General features: G+C 50.4%; 1 protein-coding gene across 6 annotated transcripts in view; it reads left to right on the top strand.

Moving 5' to 3' along the window:
* Positions 1–19,331, top strand: part of Synd (protein kinase C and casein kinase substrate in neurons protein Synd) — a 114,499-nt gene that overhangs the window by 35,680 nt on the left and 59,488 nt on the right. For 2 of the 6 annotated variants that reach the window (XM_084601797.1, XM_084601799.1), the window contains exon 2: positions 13,175–13,227. The exons of the other annotated variants lie outside the window; for them this stretch is intronic. The gene's annotated coding sequence lies outside the window, so the exon portion shown is untranslated. The remainder of the gene's footprint in view (positions 1–13,174; positions 13,228–19,331) is intronic. 6 annotated transcript variants of the gene reach the window in all.

Raw genomic sequence — 19,331 nt, 5'->3', positions numbered from 1 at the left:
CTATCGTACCGCATTCAGGCTCAATGCTACGAAGGTCCGCTCGTGTCCTCCTTATCTCTGTGGCCGCTCACTGGAGTGCATCGCTAACTGATAACTTTGCTGCGTGCCACATCACTTCTCGGGGCTCGTCCAACTTCCCCTCTTCGTAGCTCAGCTAAAAGAGAATAGTCCCATACTTCAGATCGTGTTATCTTGGCCTGCGGGCAGCATGTATAGGGTGTTGCGCTTTCTGAGCTTTTTTTGTTTGTTTGTTTGTTTGTTTGTTTTCTTAAATGTGGGTAGAGCTTGTCTTAGAACGCACGTATGGCTTTTGTTTTGCAATTATTGCTTTCAAAGAACAAATTAATGACTTGTTTTATGAGGAGGGGGTGATTTAATGTGGCAGCGTGTAATCAAAAATCATTTTTCTGGCTGTCAGCATGACTAACATGCAAATGGCAGTAGTTGGAGCTGTGCTTGTAGAATAACCGACATCTCCGTTAAAGAATAGCTGAAGTTCATTGAAGTAGTAGGTAAAGCAAGCGCAAGTGAAAGTTTGCTGAGGCTGACATGTTATCATTTGGTAGTCGCGATGGATTGGGCTAGAGACTGGTACATGAACCTCGTCTTGCATGGCAGCAATGGAACTGCCGCTCAGTGGTTGTAGCATCTGAATTATTGCGTTTTCGTGACGTCCCCCCCCCCCCCCCCCTCCCACTCTTATTTTTTTTTTTGTCAGTGCCCTGCATGAAGTTGATAAACCTGCTTAACCGACTGCTATAAGGGAGTGATGATAAAGAGCAGTGCTTGGCTAGCGGGCGGCAAATAGTTGGTGCTTTCTGGTCTCCAGCGGCCTTGAAAAAACATCTCAAATCGCACAACTGCGCCGCTTATCCAACATATACAATGCGTCGTGCCAATGAGTAACTTTCCTAATTGATCTTCTAACTCTAATTATCGAGTGTAGCCTATACTCAACATCCACCTAGCTATCTCGCCTCGGATTCCGGGCCGTCATTCCGGGTCGGTGAACGCGTAGCGCTTTAAGTAGATGGACCTTTTTGCCGTTGTCTCGTGCGCGCTGCGATTTGAGTGGTACACTTCCGTTGGTTGGGAGCTTCGGTGTCTTCCTCCATATGAGTGAACCCCCCCCCCCCCCCCCCCCCCCCCACCAACCTACGGGGAGAAGGTCGTGGCCATCGTCGACAGCAACAGGCTTTCTCTTTTGAGGGACGGCGCGCGTTCTCGGTCACGGCGGCGGCTTGCGGGCAGCCACCCAACCTGCGATTGACAGCTCTCGGAACGAGAGACGAGGAAGAGGCATTGGGAGCGGCAGCGGCACTCGGGGGGCCACAGTCGATGGCTCTTCCTCGCCGCCGCTTCCGGGTGAAAGACGGGGAGAGAGGGGCCCGACGTGAGAAAGAAAAGGCCTGCAGAAAGCAAAAAAGGAGGGACGGCAGTCGGTCCTGTGGACTCGCTCACGTGACGCGCGGACGGCTGACCTCGATTGACGGGCGCTGTCTCTTCCGGGGCGCTGCCGCCGCCGTTCTCCCGGGACGACGTTGTAACGACGTCCGTAGGACGTCATTCGGCCAAAGAGCACCCCTCCCTTTTCATCTTTCCGCTACAGTGGCTTGCAGTTCGCTTTTCTGCTACTTTCTGCAGCTTGGTGGCCGCGAAGAGAGAAGCACAAGCTTGGGGGCGATTTATACGCCACATCGACGGTGATAGCAGCCGGCGGACCGATAGCGCACGTTCGCAGCGTCGGGTGCGTGCCTCGGTAGAGATTTATGGCGCTCTGGCCAGTAAGCGAATTGAATTTGGCCTTTTGTTTTTGCCTGACGTATCTGCGTGGGCGTGTGTGCGTGCGCGAGAGAGACCGACGCTATTGTGGGAGCACATATTTACTACCGTCTCGATTGCGCTTCGTGAACGCAGGCTTCCGAGAGGAGCAAGGGCTGGAAACATTAATCAAGAAAAATCTGCGAAGAACGGGGTCAGCTATGGGAAGAAGGCGACGAACTTCTGGAAATCCCCTAACAACGCTGCAATAACGGGGCAACGAAGAACGTCACTGCGGACACTGGCATCGTTGGCGTTTTGAACGGCGCATCTTGCCGTCTGACAGCTTTCCGTGTTAGCAACTCTGTGCAAGGCATCAGTGTCCTTGACTACAGTGTACTAGAATGTACTTTGGCAGCCTTGAAAAACAAAGAAAAAAAAAGGGGGAGGGGAGATTCTGCGGAGCCCTAGCGGCAGGCTGTCTGAACGGCGCGAATGGTTTTCCTCGGTTGTGCTGCGCGCCCGACGCGGTTTTGTATCGAGTGCGTGCTATATAGTATACACCGTACGGATCGTGGCTTGCTGACACATAGGGGCCCTCAGCTGGCAGTTGCGCTGTGTGTAGCATAGTCTACAAAATACGTGTCCGAAATCATCATGATCAATTAGAAGGGATTTTTCGGCGCCTCTTTAGCCGCCATGGATCTGAGTTTCCGCTGCACCCGGATGTTCAGCTTGCTTTTACCGATTCTGTCACAGTCTCGGCAGCCACGTTTCGATGGGTGCAAAACGAGAAAATTCCCATGCGCTGACACTTGAGAGCCAATTGAGAACTTTCGAAAGATAAGAAAAAGAAATACCGAGGACACCTAAACTGCGTACGTGCTGTGAATGCGAAAGCATTATGTCTCGTCGTGAGCTCTGTTGCGAGGTTAATCGATTACGCCACGTGCACATAAACCTTGCTTATCCCCTAGCCGCACAAACGTGTTTAACATGACTTGGTATGCGTATGGCTCGCAACTGAAGGGGTTCAATCCCACCTTAAACCAAAATTTTTCTTGAAGCTAAGTAGTTAGATCAACATCAGCTGTGACATGCGGCGGCCTTTAATTCGCATTGCATTTTATTTCTTCATTACCCACATTCCACACGAGACATCGCGTTCAGAGTGAGCCTCGAAGGGTGCTTGAAATACCCGCGCGACGTCGTGTGGCTGTTACGTCACCGGGTCTCTGGACGACACCGAGTTTTGTTGACCGTATAATGCTTTCGGATTAAAAGCGAATTTTTCCTTTCCTCCATTCGTTCAGAGACGTCACCACGAGGATACAAGCGAACCGTTTGAGCAGTAGGAAAATAACGCAGCTTGGAACGCGCGCAATTCCGCTCGGCTCGCGCGCGCGCGTCGTTTTGAGAAAGAGCGACGGGGTCGGTCGCAGAACGTGCGCGTCGTCGCGCTGGACGCTTGCCAGCATAAGATAATTGTCCGTTTCATCTGCCGCGTCCATGAATCCAAGCCGCGTGGCGTGCGCTGCGCGTTGTTGTTGTGATCAACATTACGCCTTGTTCACATTTATTTAGCTCGGGTCGTGCGTACTGATGTAAGCAGCCGGCAGCGCACTTGTCGGGATACCCGAGTCGTTTGGGATTCTGCGCATGAGCTTGGCAGACCACTTTTCCATGCTTTCGAAAGGGACTCTGAATTATCGGTCGTGTCATATTGCGGCAACTGTACGCGTTCTTTTCACGTGACACGGAAAGAGGTCGCGCGCGCCAGCGGTGAGAGTCGAGCGAGCGCGTTCCTGTCGGAGGACCTCTACTCCTTCCTCCTCCCTCGCTCTGCGTTCAGCTGTCTAGAAGCTGCCTGAAGTGATATGTAGTAAAGATGGATACCTATTGTTGAACGAGTTGAAGCATATAAAACGATGGCTCGCAGACAGCTTGTGAAAAGGTACATTGGTGTATACCGCACTCGCTTCTTCATAAGTAGAGAGGAGGAGGAGGAAACAACTTTATTTAACGCATTGCATTAAGCGTTAAGAATGTCCTGGGCTAGGGTCACCAAGGCCAACTGATCTTGCAGCTGGTCAGAGGCTAACCAAGCCCGCCACGTTGGGGGAGGAGGGTGTGGAAAGTGAGGAGATTGGAGGGCGACAGGGCATGAAAAGATGCAATGCTCCAAGTTTGCATAGTTTTCTGGGCAATTTGGGCATGCAGGGGAATGTATGATTATGTATAGAAAAGATCGGGCAGGAGTAAGCAGTGTATTTAGTTGCATGCGTCTAAGAATGCGGATTTGCGTGGTAGTGAGATTTATCAGGAAGAGGAAGTGTACGGAGTGTTTCTCTAATGTTGTCGTAGTGAACATTGATTTCTTTTTTGTAGTGAAGAGTAGTGTCCCACGTTGGTGGATAAGGCCAGGGAATCCCAGGCGCCCGGTGTTGAAGTTCGCGGGCGAGGCGATGCATATACCTCATTGCCTGGGATTCCAGCGTGACCAGGAATCCACCTCAGTGTTACAGTGTGGGGACGTAGTTTGGTAATAGCTCTCTGTAGATCATCGTGTAGTTCTTCAGGAATGCGACCCGTGTGAATGGCGCGTATAGCTTGTATTGAATCAGTGTATATGGTATATCCTGAAGGGTTAGGGGGTGCTTGTGCGAGGTCTTGAATACTGGTAACTATTGGTAGGGTCTCGAGAGTCGCTGTAGGAGGAGGAGGATCTATGTAAGGACCGAGGGTATGCGTCACTACATCGCTACAGCTCTGAATTGAGTAAGCAGCCGCTCCGACGTTAGTTCGTGATGCATCTGTGTAGATGATAGTGGAATCTGTCGGGTGAACATGGTTGGAAACGCGAGCGGAACGTCTGCCTGTGTTAGTGTCGGGTGCAACGTTTTTTGGAATGGGGATTATTCTGAGGTTATCCGGGAGTGAAGAAGGAAGGGTAATTATAGGGAGGTCTATAGGTTTGAGTGCAACCTGCTGTAGTATCCAATGTCCTTGTTTGGTGCTAGAAAGACGTGCCATTTGCCGGTCGCGATGTTGTTGTATGAGGTCTCCCAGGGGCAAGAACAGGACCTTTTCAAAAGTGGCCAAAGGGCGCTGCCATATTGGAGACTGGGCTGTGCTCATAACACAGGAACAAGCTGCGGATTCTCCCTCCATACCTGGTTCTCAGCTCAGTCAAACCGGTTTCTCCAAGGGTCGTGAAAAGGTCTATAGGCGCTCCGTGGACGCATGTACAGGGACGTTAAGGGCGGCCTTGTACAATATGTGAAGCGCAACCTCAATCTGGTGTCTTTGGCGACAAGTTAGTGTAAGGTAAGGAATCGTATATAAAATTTTGCTAAGTGCTAATGCGTGGACAAGCTGCCTGACTTGACCCTCTCGTAGCCCGGCGTGCTTATTGACTATGCGGCGAACTAGATGCGTAAGCTGATTGCAAACTTTAACGGTTGTAGATACATTGGCCTGATTGGTTGACTCATGGATATGAAGTCCGAGGATCCGGCAGGATGATACACGAGGGATGGGGTGACCTGGAATTGTGAGATTTATCAGCTGGTTATGTTGGCGTTGATAGCGAGTTTTTGCAATCAGCAGCAATTCGGATTTTTCAGGTGCGGGAGATAGCCCTACTTTATCAAGGTAACTAACGACTGCATCGATACCTTGCTGTAGGGTCTCCTCTACTGCTCCAGGAGACCCAGAAGTGCACCAAAGAGTAAGGTCGTCTGCATAGAATGTGTGTTTTAGGTTTGGGATAGACGCTAAAGTACGAGATAGGGGAGCCATTGCAAGGTTAAAAAGAGTGGGTGACAGAATAGCGCCCTGAGGAGTACCACGTGTGAGGGGGAAAGGATCAGATATCGAATCGGGGAGACGGAACTTGGCCGTACGGTCGCGGAGAAATGCTGTGAGGTAGTCATACATCTTTGGACCACAGCCAGTAGAGGCAAGGATGTTTAATAGAGGATCGTGGGCAAGGTTATCAAAAGCTTTTCGCACATCAAGGGCCACTATGGCTTGGATCTGGGAAGTGGGCGGAGGGTCAAATTCGTGCATGAGGAGAAAAAATAGGTCCTGAGTAGACACACCTTTTCGGAAGCCAATTTGTTGAGGGGGAAAGAAATCTATGGATTCAAGATGAGTCTCGAACCGATTGAGCACCATCCGCTCCATGGTTTTTCCCAGGCGTGATGTTAAAGAAACTGGGCGGAGGTTTTGAAGCGCAGGTTTTTTGCCTGGCTTTGGAAGTAAGGTTATAAGTGATTGTTTCCAAGATGCTGGGAGTGTGCTTTCTTCCCAATGTAAGTTTATAATGCTCAGAAAATGTTCTTTGTCCTTGTCAGAGAGATTTCGAATGAGTGAGTATGTAATCTGGTCTTCACCTGGGACTGACTTCCGCTTTAGCTGTTCTAGCGACCAGTCGAGATCCCAGAGGGTAAACGGCTGATCGAGTTCAACATTGGAAGCACCAGTGTACGGAGTATAAAGGCTGGGTAGGGGAGGAGGAATGTAGAGATCGCGGAGTTGGGCTGTTAAGGCATCCGCGCTATAGTTGAGAATAGTGCTTGTGTGTGATTTTGAGAGAAAAGGTAGTCTGGCGTCTCGCTCCTTGTGCGCTCTTGAAGGCGGTTGTATGCAGGTTCTCTTGTTTCCATGATTGTTTGAATAACAACTCAAGATTGGCCTTGCTGAGTTTCTTTGTGGTTGGGACCCTCACTCCGGGGCATCAGCGAAGACTGGCTCTGCCTTAGTCCTCAGTCAAGTCTGGTCTTCCAGATCTGCAGCTTTACAGTGGTGCCCACCTGCCACTGCACCGATGAAGTGTTGTGAATAATGGGTATTTAAAGGATTGTTTTCAGCCCCGGTAAGATGCTCGCGGGTTTGAAAACAACCCTTTAAATGTTTCTCGGAACGGTGCTTTTTTGTCCGGCGGCCAGTCTGAGTCGTCGGGGTTGATCCCATTTCACGGTTGCACCCGCCGTTCACTTGCCTGTTCACGCTAGGGGATTAACCGCGACTAACAGAAGCCATTGGATGGCTGTGCTCCTTTGAGATCTGTGCCACGGTGTTATATGCCTTACTTCATTTGTTTAATAAAAATGAGGAATCGTGTCGTTGAAGCTTCTGAAAGGAACGTCGCTCGAAATACTCGAGATTATTCGGTCGGGGCTTTAAAATTCCGCGCAAACCCTTCATCTTTTCCTCTTTAGAACTGCAGCGAACCTATAGTCGCAACTGCTATACAATCACTGCTGTTCTGAAAAGAAACCTTGGAGTAGCTTGAAGCCTCGTATCCCTATTGAGCATGAATAGGAGGTATCTAAAAAGCGCTGGGTTCATTCCATTACCCTAACGATGCAGACAGAGCCCGCCCGACGTGGCCTTGACGGGTTGTGTAACCACGTGCTCTGCATGCCTTTTTCCCGTACGTATATTATAGGTGCTCGCGTAATCGCCTGGGCAACTTGTGCGACGCGGAAGCGCGCGCTGCATGGCCCCGCGTGCGCATCTTGTTACCCATTGGATGTGCGCTGCCTCCACCCTGCAAGCATAATTTGACCGTCGTGTCGCCTCCTTTTTAAACGGCAATCGGATTCTCTCTGCTGAATTACGCGTTTCTTATCCTCCCTTCCCTCTGCGAAAGACATACGCGCCTTTATTTCCTCTCCAGTGCATCACTTTTGCCTGCTTCAAAGCAAGGGTGCCTTGAATGTATGTACGCTCTGCGGAGTCGTGGAATGCGGTTTCTTGAGTTGTCTTGTTGCATTCTGGCCACGGCCTTGCCCTTTGAGGGTCGCGCCTGCTAAGTAGGCGGCGGCGCGTGTGTCGCTTCAATTTAGCTTTGATGAAGTTCTCGTGCGCGTTTGAGACTTGGCAATAATCAGACGAGGTATGTAGCAGGCCTTGTGGGAACTTGGCAGCACCTCGACGCAGTAATTTGCTCCGAGGTGGAGTTAAGGCAGTATCGCCGCCAGGATCTCGTATAGCACTCGGAGGCCGCGCAGCTTGTGACCGGTATGAACAGAAAAAGCGGGAATAATAATAATAATAATAATAATAATAATAATAATAATAATAATAATAATAATAATAATAATAATAATAATTCGTAAATAGTACCGCTTAGAGTGGTAATGTTGCGGGTGCACATTTCATTCGCCGATGCTACTGTAAACGATGGACTCGGGATCAGCACTCTGTTTTCTTTGTGTTTACACTATTGAGATGACGAATTCTTACGACAGCGCGTGCGAACGCACCGGAAGGAATTTGTACGCGTCGGTTGTTCTCGTATACTTGACAATTGGCGGCGCTCATTTTTCTAAAGGGATGTTGAACACGGTTGACGACTGGTCGTGTTGGTATTGATTCATCTTAAAACCAACCAAAGAACACAACACAGAGGTGAGCTCAAGACGAGGCTGGTTTAAAGGCGCACGTGTTTCGTCTTTCACGCGTGATTAGGCTGTGCTTCGTCCTGCAGCTTGCAATATATGCATGACCCTTCAGCGTTCCGCTTCTTTTGCTTCGTTAGCGTGATAGTTTATTCTGCACGTTACTACGTATCTTTTTTTTCTTTATAGCTGTGTTGCGCCTTTGTGACTGCCTTTCGGTGCCACGACTGCTTTTTACGGCATACGTGATATGTACGGTTCAATTGATTGCGCGAGAATCGCGCACGGAGCAGTCAGGCTGTGAAACACACGCACGACGTGCACGCGCGCGCGATATATAGAACATTCACTCTTCGGAACTCTTGCTGGTTTCGAATAGGAAAACGCATACATATTTAGTCCAGGCCCCTTCGACCCTTTTCTGCGTACGCGTCGAAAACAGAGTATGTAAGAAGAAAGAGGCAGTAAGCCTCCTGATTTGCAGTCGCTGAGGGCGAGAACCCGATCACCTTGGGGTAATTGGCGACATAGATCGGCGCACACACATATATATCGTGTCTCCGTGCGTTGATTACGGCGACGGCTTCATCCACGCACGTCTGGGCAAGGAGGAGGAGGAGGGGAGGGGCCGCTTCGCCAATCGAGCGCAGCCTTCTCGGTGGTGTTTACGATGTGCGAGCCGTTTGAAAATCCGCTCTGGGCGCTCGTTTGGACTTTAGTGAGTCCCTCCCCCTTCTCTCTTGCATGCCATTATTCCGATTCTGCTTGTTTTACTCTTACATTCTTTATTGCGCGTCGTCCACAGGGCGTGTAATCAGTGACCTAGTGGAGCGTAAGCAACACCTGCTGGGTTGATTTAAGCTGCTCGGCGAAAGTCGGCGCTGACAGTCTCTCCTCGATTATCCCGGTGGGCGCTGTGGACGCTGTGGACCCGTGTTCTTATAATTTTTTTTCTCGTGTGGTTTTTGTGACGTAGTGCGCTCTTGTACGCGTTCTTTTCATAGTTTTTTCGCGTCCGGTTACGTGTGCTCGCGGATTAGCTGCCAGGCAAAACTGGATTGACGTCCAGCGAGCGTGCCCGCTCGTCGACTCCGGGCTTCGCCGACGCTCGTCGCGGTTTCTGGTTCCTGAGCCCCGCGTTTCTTGGCTGCGCGCCTGGTGTTCGCCTCGATTTCGCGTGCCGAAGGAAAGAAATGGGCTGGTGCATCACTGCCACGGGGGGAGGGGGGGGGGGGGAAGAAGCTCGACGAAACACCTAAATATGGTTCGACGAAGCAGTTCGCATCGTGGTTTGTGTTTTTTGCGGTGGGGAGAAGCAGAGCGATAGGGGATCACACTCGTCGTCAAACACGCCCGCGCATGGATGTCACGATTTTGAAAAACAGCTCAGGTTTAACCCCCTGAGCGGAAGCACCCATCGCGATGGTTGAGTGATCGAGACCCTCGGTTGGGGAAGCCGATTTCTTTCTTTCTTTTTTCTTTCTTTCTTTCGTGCGTGTGTGTGTGTTTGTGTTTGGTTTGGTTTGTGGGGTTTAACGTCCCAAAGCGACTGAGGCTATGAGAGACGCCGTAATGGAGGACTCCGGAAATTTCAACCACCTGGGGATCTTTAACGTGCGCTGACATCGCACAGCACACGGAACCTTCTTCGTTTCGCCTCCATCGAAACGCAGCCGCCGAGGTCGGGTTCGAACCCGGGTATTCCGGACAGTAGTCAGGCGCCTTGTGTGTGTGTGTGTGTGTGTGTGTGTGTGTGTGTGTGTGTGTGTGTGTGTGTGTGTGTGTGTGTGTGTGTGTGTGTGTGTGTGTGTGTGTGTGTGTGTGTGTGTGTGTGTGTGTGTGTGTGTGTGTGTGTGTGTGTGTGTGTGTGTGTGTGTGTGTGTGTGTGTGTGTGTGTGTGTGTACACTGTGCACTGTGCACGCAAACGTTAGGCGACTTTGTGCCATCCAGAAATAATTCTCCAGATTGTCTTCCGCGAAGCCGATCGCACCGACCGTTTTCTCCGAGAGATCCGAGTCCGGGCTCGTGTTCCTCTGCCGCGGGCCTCCTCGTCATCCTGTCCTTTCGCTTTGTGCCCACTTTGCTCGCGTATACGCCGCACTCGCGAGGGTTTGCGGGCACCGCGAATCCTTCAACCGTCGGGGACCGTAATTGCGCTCGCCATTTGTACACATGAATCCAGGCGGCGGCAGCGTATATAACGGCGAAAGGGGCCGCCTGGTTCTGCTCGAAGCAGCAGCCTTTGGCTTCTTCTGCCGCTGCTCCGAGGCGAGGAAGGGAAAACGGCGACCTCCTTTGTTGAACCTGCGGCGGCGCTCGGGGATTTCGCTACTTTGTGCGGCGGGCATTTACGGGGAGCGTTGACGCGGCGCGCAATGGGATAATCATTTTTTTGGCTCGGGTCTCTCCACCCTCCTTGTCTGCCTGCTCCTGTATGGCTTGCGCTGAGGGGATTTGAGACCGCAGCGCCATGCAGGCAGCAGCTGCGCGGCGGTGTGGGAACGTCGCGTTAACTAAAATGTCCACGTCTGCTTCCAATGTCTTTTTGTGTGGAACGTGGCGAGCTTTCATGAGCCCGCCTTTTTTCCCTCTCTCCTGATGACCTAGCTTGCTCGTCCTTTTAATCTTATGGGCGTTGTGTAAGGCCGGTCGTGAACTTGTCTTACTCCGCAATCTTTTTTTATTGCTGTTTCCTTTTCGACAAGTCCCTGTCATTCAATATTGCGTGCGCTAATTGGTAGCGTCCTCTATACGGTACGATGATTACGGAAGGGGTTTCAAGCTTTGGTTTATTTCCTTTTCGGCCTTGCGATGATCCCCAGTGCTTTGTATCTTTTTCTTTCTTTTTTTTTTATTCCATTTGTGGTCTCGGGTTTTATAGCTTTCGCTCTGCATTTAATATGGGTAAAACGAGTACTGCGGTTACCGCTGCCCCCCCCCCCCTCTTTCTTTCTTTTTTTTTTTGCTCTCCGCATTGGACATGCAAATCTCGCACACAACTTCATACTCCTCGCGGTAAAGAAAAACATGTGAGGCATGTAATGAACAGTTGACAGTAAACCACATTTTAATATCCTGCATGAAACTGGAGGAAATAAGGAGGAAACATTGTATGTGTTTCTAAAGTGAACACATTCCATTTCATCCAAGCCTCTTGCTAGGGGGGAATGCCATTGTCAAAATTTCTTGTCTTCGATTTTTTAAAAGGAGTAAAGCTAATAAACAAACTTATTTTTAACAGGAACTGCTTTATCCTGAGTTTGGTGCATGATGGCCTTAGTTGCCTATGCGCCTTAAAATACAACGCAACACACACAACATTGGCGCATGATGGCCTTAGTTGCCTATGCGCCATAAAATACAACGCAACACACACAACATTGACCCATGATGGCCTTAGTTGCCTGTGCGCCATAAAATATAACGCAACACACACAACTTAGCGATGCATACTACTAACTATGCCGTAGCCAATGTGACTGCCTTCTTGACGCTCTCCGTGGATGTCCGGCCTCTGCGGCCATCTTTGTGGTATCTGGTTCCGTGCCGCGAACCGTCACACGAAACATTAGTTTTAGCTTACCGTGATCCGCGATCCGCTACTGGGATCCGCCACCGCGCGTTCCACTGCGCATGCCCAGACCCCCCTTGCCACCGACAGATGGCGCCACATACTGGATGTCGGCACACAGACCTGCCGCGTCGGGACCAATCAGCTTGACCACCCCGCCCACGCGCGGTAGAGAGCCACGATGGCGGATCGCGGATCACGGTAAGTTAAATCTCTCTATTAGAGAGCTTTAGCTTACCATTTAGCTTACCGCGATCCGCTACCGTGATCCGCCACCGCGCGTTTCACTGCGCATGCCCAGACCTCTTTGACGCCGATAGATGGCGCCACATACTCGATGTCGGCACATAGACCTGCCGCGTCGGGACCAATCAGCTTGTGCGCCCCGCCCACGCGCGGTAGAGGGTCACGGGGGCGGATCGTGGATCACGGTGTAAGCTAAATCTCTCTATTGAGGCGGGATCTGACGAAACGAGCGCCAGAAGACTGGACGAGCATCGGCTTACGCAACTCTAAAGAACTAACAATATAACTGCGAATTTCGGCTAGGCGCGATATCCGTAGCATTGTTTCGCGGCGCTGACTTTTATTCTGTACCAATAAGCGTGAGAGTCGTCCATATGCCCCAAAGACCGTTAGTGAACGCCATTACATTTCACTGTCACTCGTCTTGTTTTTCGCGCTGGTTCCTATTGTCCTGCTGCGCTTGTTGTCGCATTTTCCTCTTTGCAAGCGTTCAATCTTTATTGTACCTGTCGTGGGCCTTCGTGCGTGTGCAGCGAAGTGGTATCCGTAGCAGTGTTCGCACAACTGTCCGGCTTCTCTGCAGGCCGCACAGCTGCAGCGTGGAACGCCTGGGCTGCCACGTGATGTCCTTGTCAGGGTCATCTGCGCAAAATGCAAGGTCGCGTATGCGTCGTGATCAGTGTGCTTCGTATGGAGGCTGCTTGCACATTTTATATCGTTTCCTTCCTTGCGGGGCTGGTTCGCTTAATCTGTTTTTGATTTGCTAATTCTCGGTGCTGCTTTTCGTGGGGTTAGTGTTTGTTTAATGACCGGTGGCTAATTCGGTGTATACCACTCGAGTGAGGCGCTCTGGGCCGAAATAAAAGCTCTCAGGCGAGACCTTGCGCTCCGCATACCATCCCCTAGTTTTATGCGGAAGAATTGTTCGTAATCCCGTAATTTACGGTCCGTACTCTGATGTCCGCGCGTTGCAGTGTATGCGTAGAGGCCGCGTCCTTGAAGGGAGGCTTCGGGGTTTCGAGGAGGCTGCGGCGCGCGACCAGTGAACCAATCCTTGAGCGCTGTGCAAGTTAAAGCCGGCGATCGAATGTGATTGCTTAGTCGTGCGGTGGGAATCGAAAGCCATGCAATTAGTGTTCTTAGATCGTCTAGTTCAACTTCTTTTGTTTGTTTCACTTTTTTTAGGTGGTGCAGCTAGCCACCAGAAGAGTTGGCCCGCGCGACCCTGGAAACCAGAGGTACAACTCAGCTCGTTTATTTATTTTTTTTTAACTGAATTAACTGAAAGCTCGAAATATCGAATGGGTCTGAAAAAAACTCCTGGAAGCCGTTTACATCTGAGTAATTATTTACATTGTTTTAATAACTGCACGACGTTTGCCTGCATTTAGAGATGAAACCGTAGTTAGAACGACCTTTTTTTTTTTCCTGGTTTCGTCACGTGCTTCGCTTTGCGTGCACTGTAGGGACTGTTCTCTTCTCAAGAGGGATGAAAGGTCGTTCATCACAGACTCCTCGGGTTCTGCGGTTGCTTCACTGCACAGTCCACGCGGTCAACCATTGCGGTGAAGCGCAGAGTGCGGTGAAACTGCGGTGAATTCGAAAGTTTTCGGGGTATTATTCGGTAATTTTAGAATATTCGAACACCATTGTTAAAAAGCGATGAATCCCTGCAGTATCGAGGACAGTCTTCGTAAAGCGACGGGGTTGTTACACTAGCCTCGCAGTCACATTAATGGTTAACTCGCCCCCTATATCGCCTATAGAGCCTCATTATAGCGCATGTTCGTTTTCTGAAAACAAGTGCTGAACCCGATGTCCTGTAGTCGCTCGATGGCTTCCGACCATCGGGGATCGTTCGATATCGCGCAAATTCGCCCGAATGAGCGCATTGTGGTTAGGTCGATGCCTTCCGTGCGATGCCGTGCGGGCTAGTAGTGTGTAATATATTAGTTACAGGCCATTTACGCCACTCCACTTTGCGCGAGCAGCCGGCGCCCTCTCTGCATGCTTATCGCCGGTGTCGCCACCGAATATGTATAATACGCCGTACGTATATATATCGGCTGATAAACTTCGGCGGGCGACCACAATGCCTTTGCCTCGCCGAAGTACCGAAGCACGAAGGCTTCGCCCGTGGGCGGCTTTCTGTAGCACGTGCCTCGGCTTTGGCTCGGCATTGTTCGCGACGAGACAATGACCGTGCGACGTCCCCCTTTCCCCCTTTCGGCTCGCGGAGGTGTACACGCGATGCGCGTCACACGCAGGCGCCTGGCATGCCGTTTGCAACCACTCCAGTGCTCCCCCGCTGCTTCTGCTGCCGCTACTGCGACCGCCACCGCGCGCCTGCTTGCTTTGCGCGCGCGTCCCTTGTCGGACCCCTGCCGAGCTTGCGCGACGATAACGCTGTTTTCCACAGCGCCCGGCTCGTTTGTGGCCCCCGCAGGTATATTTTGTCGTTGTCGCCCACGTACTCGCTGGCTCGCCTATTCATAGCGGGAGCGTCAGCGTTGTGGCGTACAACACGCTGCGTCGTCGCCGTTGGTCCGGAGGAGAAGCTATCTTCTCGTGCCGTTTCTCACCTTTCTATTCTGGCCCCTACTTTGGGATAATGAGCAGCTGCGCTAGTTGTTTGGGCCGTTCTGTTGCCCTGCTGCCGGGCTAATATAGAACGCTCGGGCTCTAGGTTTTCCATTTCTCGTTTCTACTTTTTTTTTTCTTTTTTTTTTCTTTTTTTCATTTTTTTTCCTGTCGGAGCGAGCGTGGCACTGTGAGCTCGTAGAAAGGCGTTGTTTGTGTACACATGCGTCGGGAGGACGGCCTTTTCTCCCGAGCAGATTCGAAGGCATCGATAAATCGCGCCATTATTGTCGCGTCTTTGATGCGCTGGCTTGAAATCTGTGGTTCATTAATGTTCGCTACTTTATCGCGATATACGTGTATGGATGTCAGCAGTGGCTCCCTTGAGAGTTCATTGCGGCGTGTCTTTTCCCACACCCCGCCGTTCAGGAGGAAAAGTAAACCGAAGCAGCAGTTTTTCCTGCTCTTCGAGGCAGCGAAGGTTTATACTTTGCTTTTCTATGTGATTCGCATTCTGTTCTCCTTCACTTCAGCGTCAAAACTGAACGAAAGATTGTAGGTGTCTATCAGTACTCCCCCTCTTTTTTTTTTTCTTTCATTGTTTGAGCCGTCAAGAGCTTGCTGTAGAACCCTTCCCTCCCATGTCATAGACTCATGGTCTGCTGCTGTCAGATGTGGTTTGTCTTTTAGCCGAATTCACATTTCAGGAAGTTTTCATGTGCAAAGCGTATGCATCCGAATATGTGACGTGTAGACCTGTATATGTAAATTAGCGGGGTCGAAACAAGGAAAAGGGAATATATATATATATATATATATATATATTATATTATAGTGTGTGTGTGTTTACTGCATAGGTGTGCAGGGATTTTTCGCCGCGGTAAACTCTGCAGGCTCTCACAGTACTGCCCACCTCCTGCCGCAAATCAGTGGCAGTTGGTACAGGTACTGAGCCGTAAGGTACGTGTATGTCGAAAAGTGAGTGCTTGCGAGAACGGCTAAAGAGAATTTTAAAAAGGGGGGTGGGAGGTGGGGGGGGGGGCACTGGCATCTGATAGGCACAAAATTGGTTTCGTTGCTGTACATTTCACGATTAGTGCTTTTTTTTTTCTTTTTTTTTTTTTTTGTGTGTGTCGATGCAATGAGCCGTCCCTGTTCGGGCGCACCTTATGCTGGTGAAATTACAGTACCTACTCGCCTATCGGCCTCCTGTACTGGCTCCCACGACTCTGCCTCTCAGCTCCTCTTACTCTGAACTTGCAAATTAGAAGCAGATGTGCCGGCGCTTCCCCACGACGTGTTGACGGTTCGTCTGTATTTTTATTTCCACTAGGCTTCGTGTTTTGCGAATGTAGCACCGCTACTTCTGTGTTACTTGACGCGGGTTTTACTTTTGTGATGTATATACAAAACTTGTTGTGGCGGGAATGTGAGCGGAAATGCGATGCGTACTCGCTGTCCTTTCAGATCGGTTCCCATTCGGCGCCCGCCTTCTTCTCTTCGTAAGCAACAGTGCGTGCGAAGCTAGCCGTAAACTGCGGAGCTGCCATCAGCCCCAGAAACCAACCGTCGCTGTGGGTGGGAACGCAGGATCGGACCCGCGCGGCGGCTGTTGGAATTACAGTAGTTGTAACTGTACAGCACATGTGGTCGCGCCGCGGCGGAGGGGAGCATCTCATTACTGTGCAGCCGTCGATCCCTCTGATTCCTTTCACATTTGATGCAGAAGCGGAAGGATGGCGGACGTAATATGACGAAAGGAAAGGCACGGTCAAATGAACTGTCCCGTTCTGAATACACAGCGAGTGGAACGGACTGGAGAGAGGGTGGAGGGAGTGTCAGCTGCAGGGAGTTCCTTAAGTGTCGAAGATGATCGCTTCTCACTGTTGAGAGATTCTGTGCTATATCAGAAAAGCCTCGTGTCGCAAAAAACAAAAACCTGGCGTCGTTGGCGTCGCCTTTTTTGCGTCGTTCATGGCGGAATAATCCGAGGAATTTAAAGAAAAAAAAGAAAAAAAAAAGTGAAAATATCTATATTCTGGACAAATCGCGGGAAGGTCTAAATGAAGGCCAAAATGGTAAGAGGCTACTGTGACAGACAAGAACAGCTAAAAGTATTAGTTATTACAGTGTGAATATTGTGGTCGAACGCGTGTCCTTTGGTACCAGACAAACTCGCAACACATAGGCTACGAAGACTCTTGTTAAGGCGCGTTAGGAGGAGACGGTTTTTTTTTTTTTTCTTTACTTAATGGTGTGTCTCAAAGGCAGCGACTCTAATTGTAATTTAGTCTATAATTACCCGCAAAACCGCGCTGATGTCGAAAGCAAGTCAAATGCTATTGGTAATTTAAAGGAACGAATAGGCAGACCAAAGCAAGTCGTTGTCTGAGCGAATCGCATAATCAGGTGGCCGGGAACAAGCAAAAGATGCGTCTCCCAATTTTTTTTTTCTTTAAGCGTTTAGATTGCTCCGTCGCAAGAAAGCGCATCATGTGACCTGGGGACGTTTTACCAACTATCACTTACATGTCACGCGCCGTTTACTATAGACGTGATACCCAGTTATAAAAAAATAGTTGGTTCCTGGGTGGAAGATGAGCGTTCTCTTTAACATTGCTCGCACTTGTACTATCGCGGGGACAAAAGTCTCTGTGCCGTACGTCTGGTGATTTCGGAGTAGAAGCACGATGTAGACGAATTATCACCTTATTTACCTCTAGCACACGTGAAAGAACTAAACCTCGAACTTTCACGTAGAACAAATGTGATCCGAAACTACTGGTCTGTACGAAACTGGTGCGATTTGGTTGCGCTTTGCGTGCTCCACAGGCTTTTGTCCCCGATACTACATTCATGGTGCGCCAGCGGCGACAACCCGTTCGATAACCCGCTCGCAAAGCTGCGCAGGGGGGGCGAGCGCCGTACGAAGGTCGTGCTCTGCTGCCATAAGCGCGCGTGCCCGCTCGCGGCTTGTCAAGGGGAAACGACGACGTTTGCCGCCGCGCGAACCGCGTGAAAGTATGCGTGCGGTTTCTCTCCCTCCTGTCGCGGAGTATGCGAGTGAGTGTGCTCTAGATTTTTTTTTTTTTTTCTTCTCTCCGCTCTGCCATTCCTGCTTTGGGCACAATCTCGCTGACTTCTACGTTGCTCTCTCTTCCGTCCTCTCGCTCTTCTCCCGTACCGGTGGAGGTCGTTCGCCAGTTGTACGAGAGGAAAGAATCGGGATTATTGCGGAGAGAAATAACTTGTCCGCACGCAGCGTTTTACGGTTCGAGCGCGAACACCGGGGTGTGTGGGCTGCTGCGCCCCCGTGGCTGTCGAATGTGTCGCTGGCCGCTGGATCGTAAACAATTCTCGGCGTTCGTGAAATAGGCGTATAGAGCCTACTGCATGTTTTCGGCCCTTGTTTGTCTCAGTTCGTCCGGCGTGACCAGCGTTCTTGTCGCCGTCGACTGGGAGGTGCGTGGCTGAAGTGGCGGCGCGCGGAGTTTCGTTTTTCTTTTTTTTTTTCTTCCCTCCGAGTGGCGTATACACGTCAATGGAAAACGGCTCTTCTCGAAGAAATCGAATTGCCGCCGCGGGCTGGGCGCGCAACGCGGTATTCGAACGACCTTGACTATAGAGTAGATTTGTTTTGTTTGGTTTCTTTATTTTCCGATTGGCGCCTTCAGCTCTTTAGAGAGTTTTGTGGCCAGTCGCCATCGAGGCTGTAATGAACCATTCTGCTGCTGATACTACTGCTTACTAGTTTCGTGACTCGTCGCGGACACAGTGTCGTGCCTCGGGTTACCAAATATAGTGGGTTGCAATTCGGCGAAAGTTTCCACAAATGTTCGTTGCCGGAAAATGCCGATGCTCCGGGATATCGAAAATTCTTACGGCAAAGATTAGCCCTTGTTAAAAGCTTTTGTGGTTACCTAAAAGAGCTAACCGTTGAACGAAACTGAGCTTGGTATTGCATCTGGCTCGCCTGGTATAGCTAAGGTATGGTAGCCATCGTAGCCAAGGATTAAACGCTGCGTGATTTCGTTTACTGAAATGCGACCTGTCAACGGTACTGGAAGAACCGCGGAGCCATTCGTTACCGACCATGATTTTGATGGTGTGTCCAATCCTAATATAGTTGGTTGCGAGGGCTGAGCACACTTATGTGGTTCCCGTCGAGTATTAAGCTAGTGACTACTTCTCGCGGCTTGCGCACCAACTACATACAGGCAGTCTTTCCATTCGGACGGCTGCCAAGAATCGTTCGAACTATATAGTGCAGTTCGAACCCTTATCTCACAGTGAGCAACCGCTGCGAAAAACGCCACAGCATTTCGTGCAAACGCTAGGCGTGCGCAGTTTTCCGCGATGTCCTTGCGATCCTTATCGGACAAGGGACCACATGCTGCGTGTATTGTTCGTTTATTTTATAGCTATACTTGGCGCCAAGTAAACAAAGAAAAAGCGCTGCAAGTAAAAAACAAAAAACAAAGCCAACCTTGAGACGTCCTTGAGCGTGCGTTCTTGTAAACCGGCGTGCGTGCGATCTTTAAACTTGGACGCGTGCTTCACCGTCGTTGGAGGATAGGAAGAGGCCCCCCCCCCCTCCTCCTCCTCCCCGGAAGGAACTGCTGCTGCGATTAGGCGGATGCACAACCGCCGTGTTGTTTTCCTGTCCTCGTCTGAACGTAGCTTTTTTCTTTTTAATCATTTAGGGAACCTGAGTTCGCTCTAATTTATTTTACCTCGCCCTCTTTGCTTTGCAGGTCATTAA

The sequence above is a fragment of the Amblyomma maculatum genome, chromosome 4 (genome assembly GCF_055883805.1).
Source record: "Amblyomma maculatum isolate TAMU_Amacu chromosome 4, ASM5588380v1, whole genome shotgun sequence".
In the NCBI taxonomy this organism is placed as follows: Eukaryota; Metazoa; Arthropoda; class Arachnida; order Ixodida; family Ixodidae; genus Amblyomma; species Amblyomma maculatum.
Note: the sequence above shows the minus strand (reverse complement) of the source record. Positions and strands in the feature narration are given on the sequence as shown.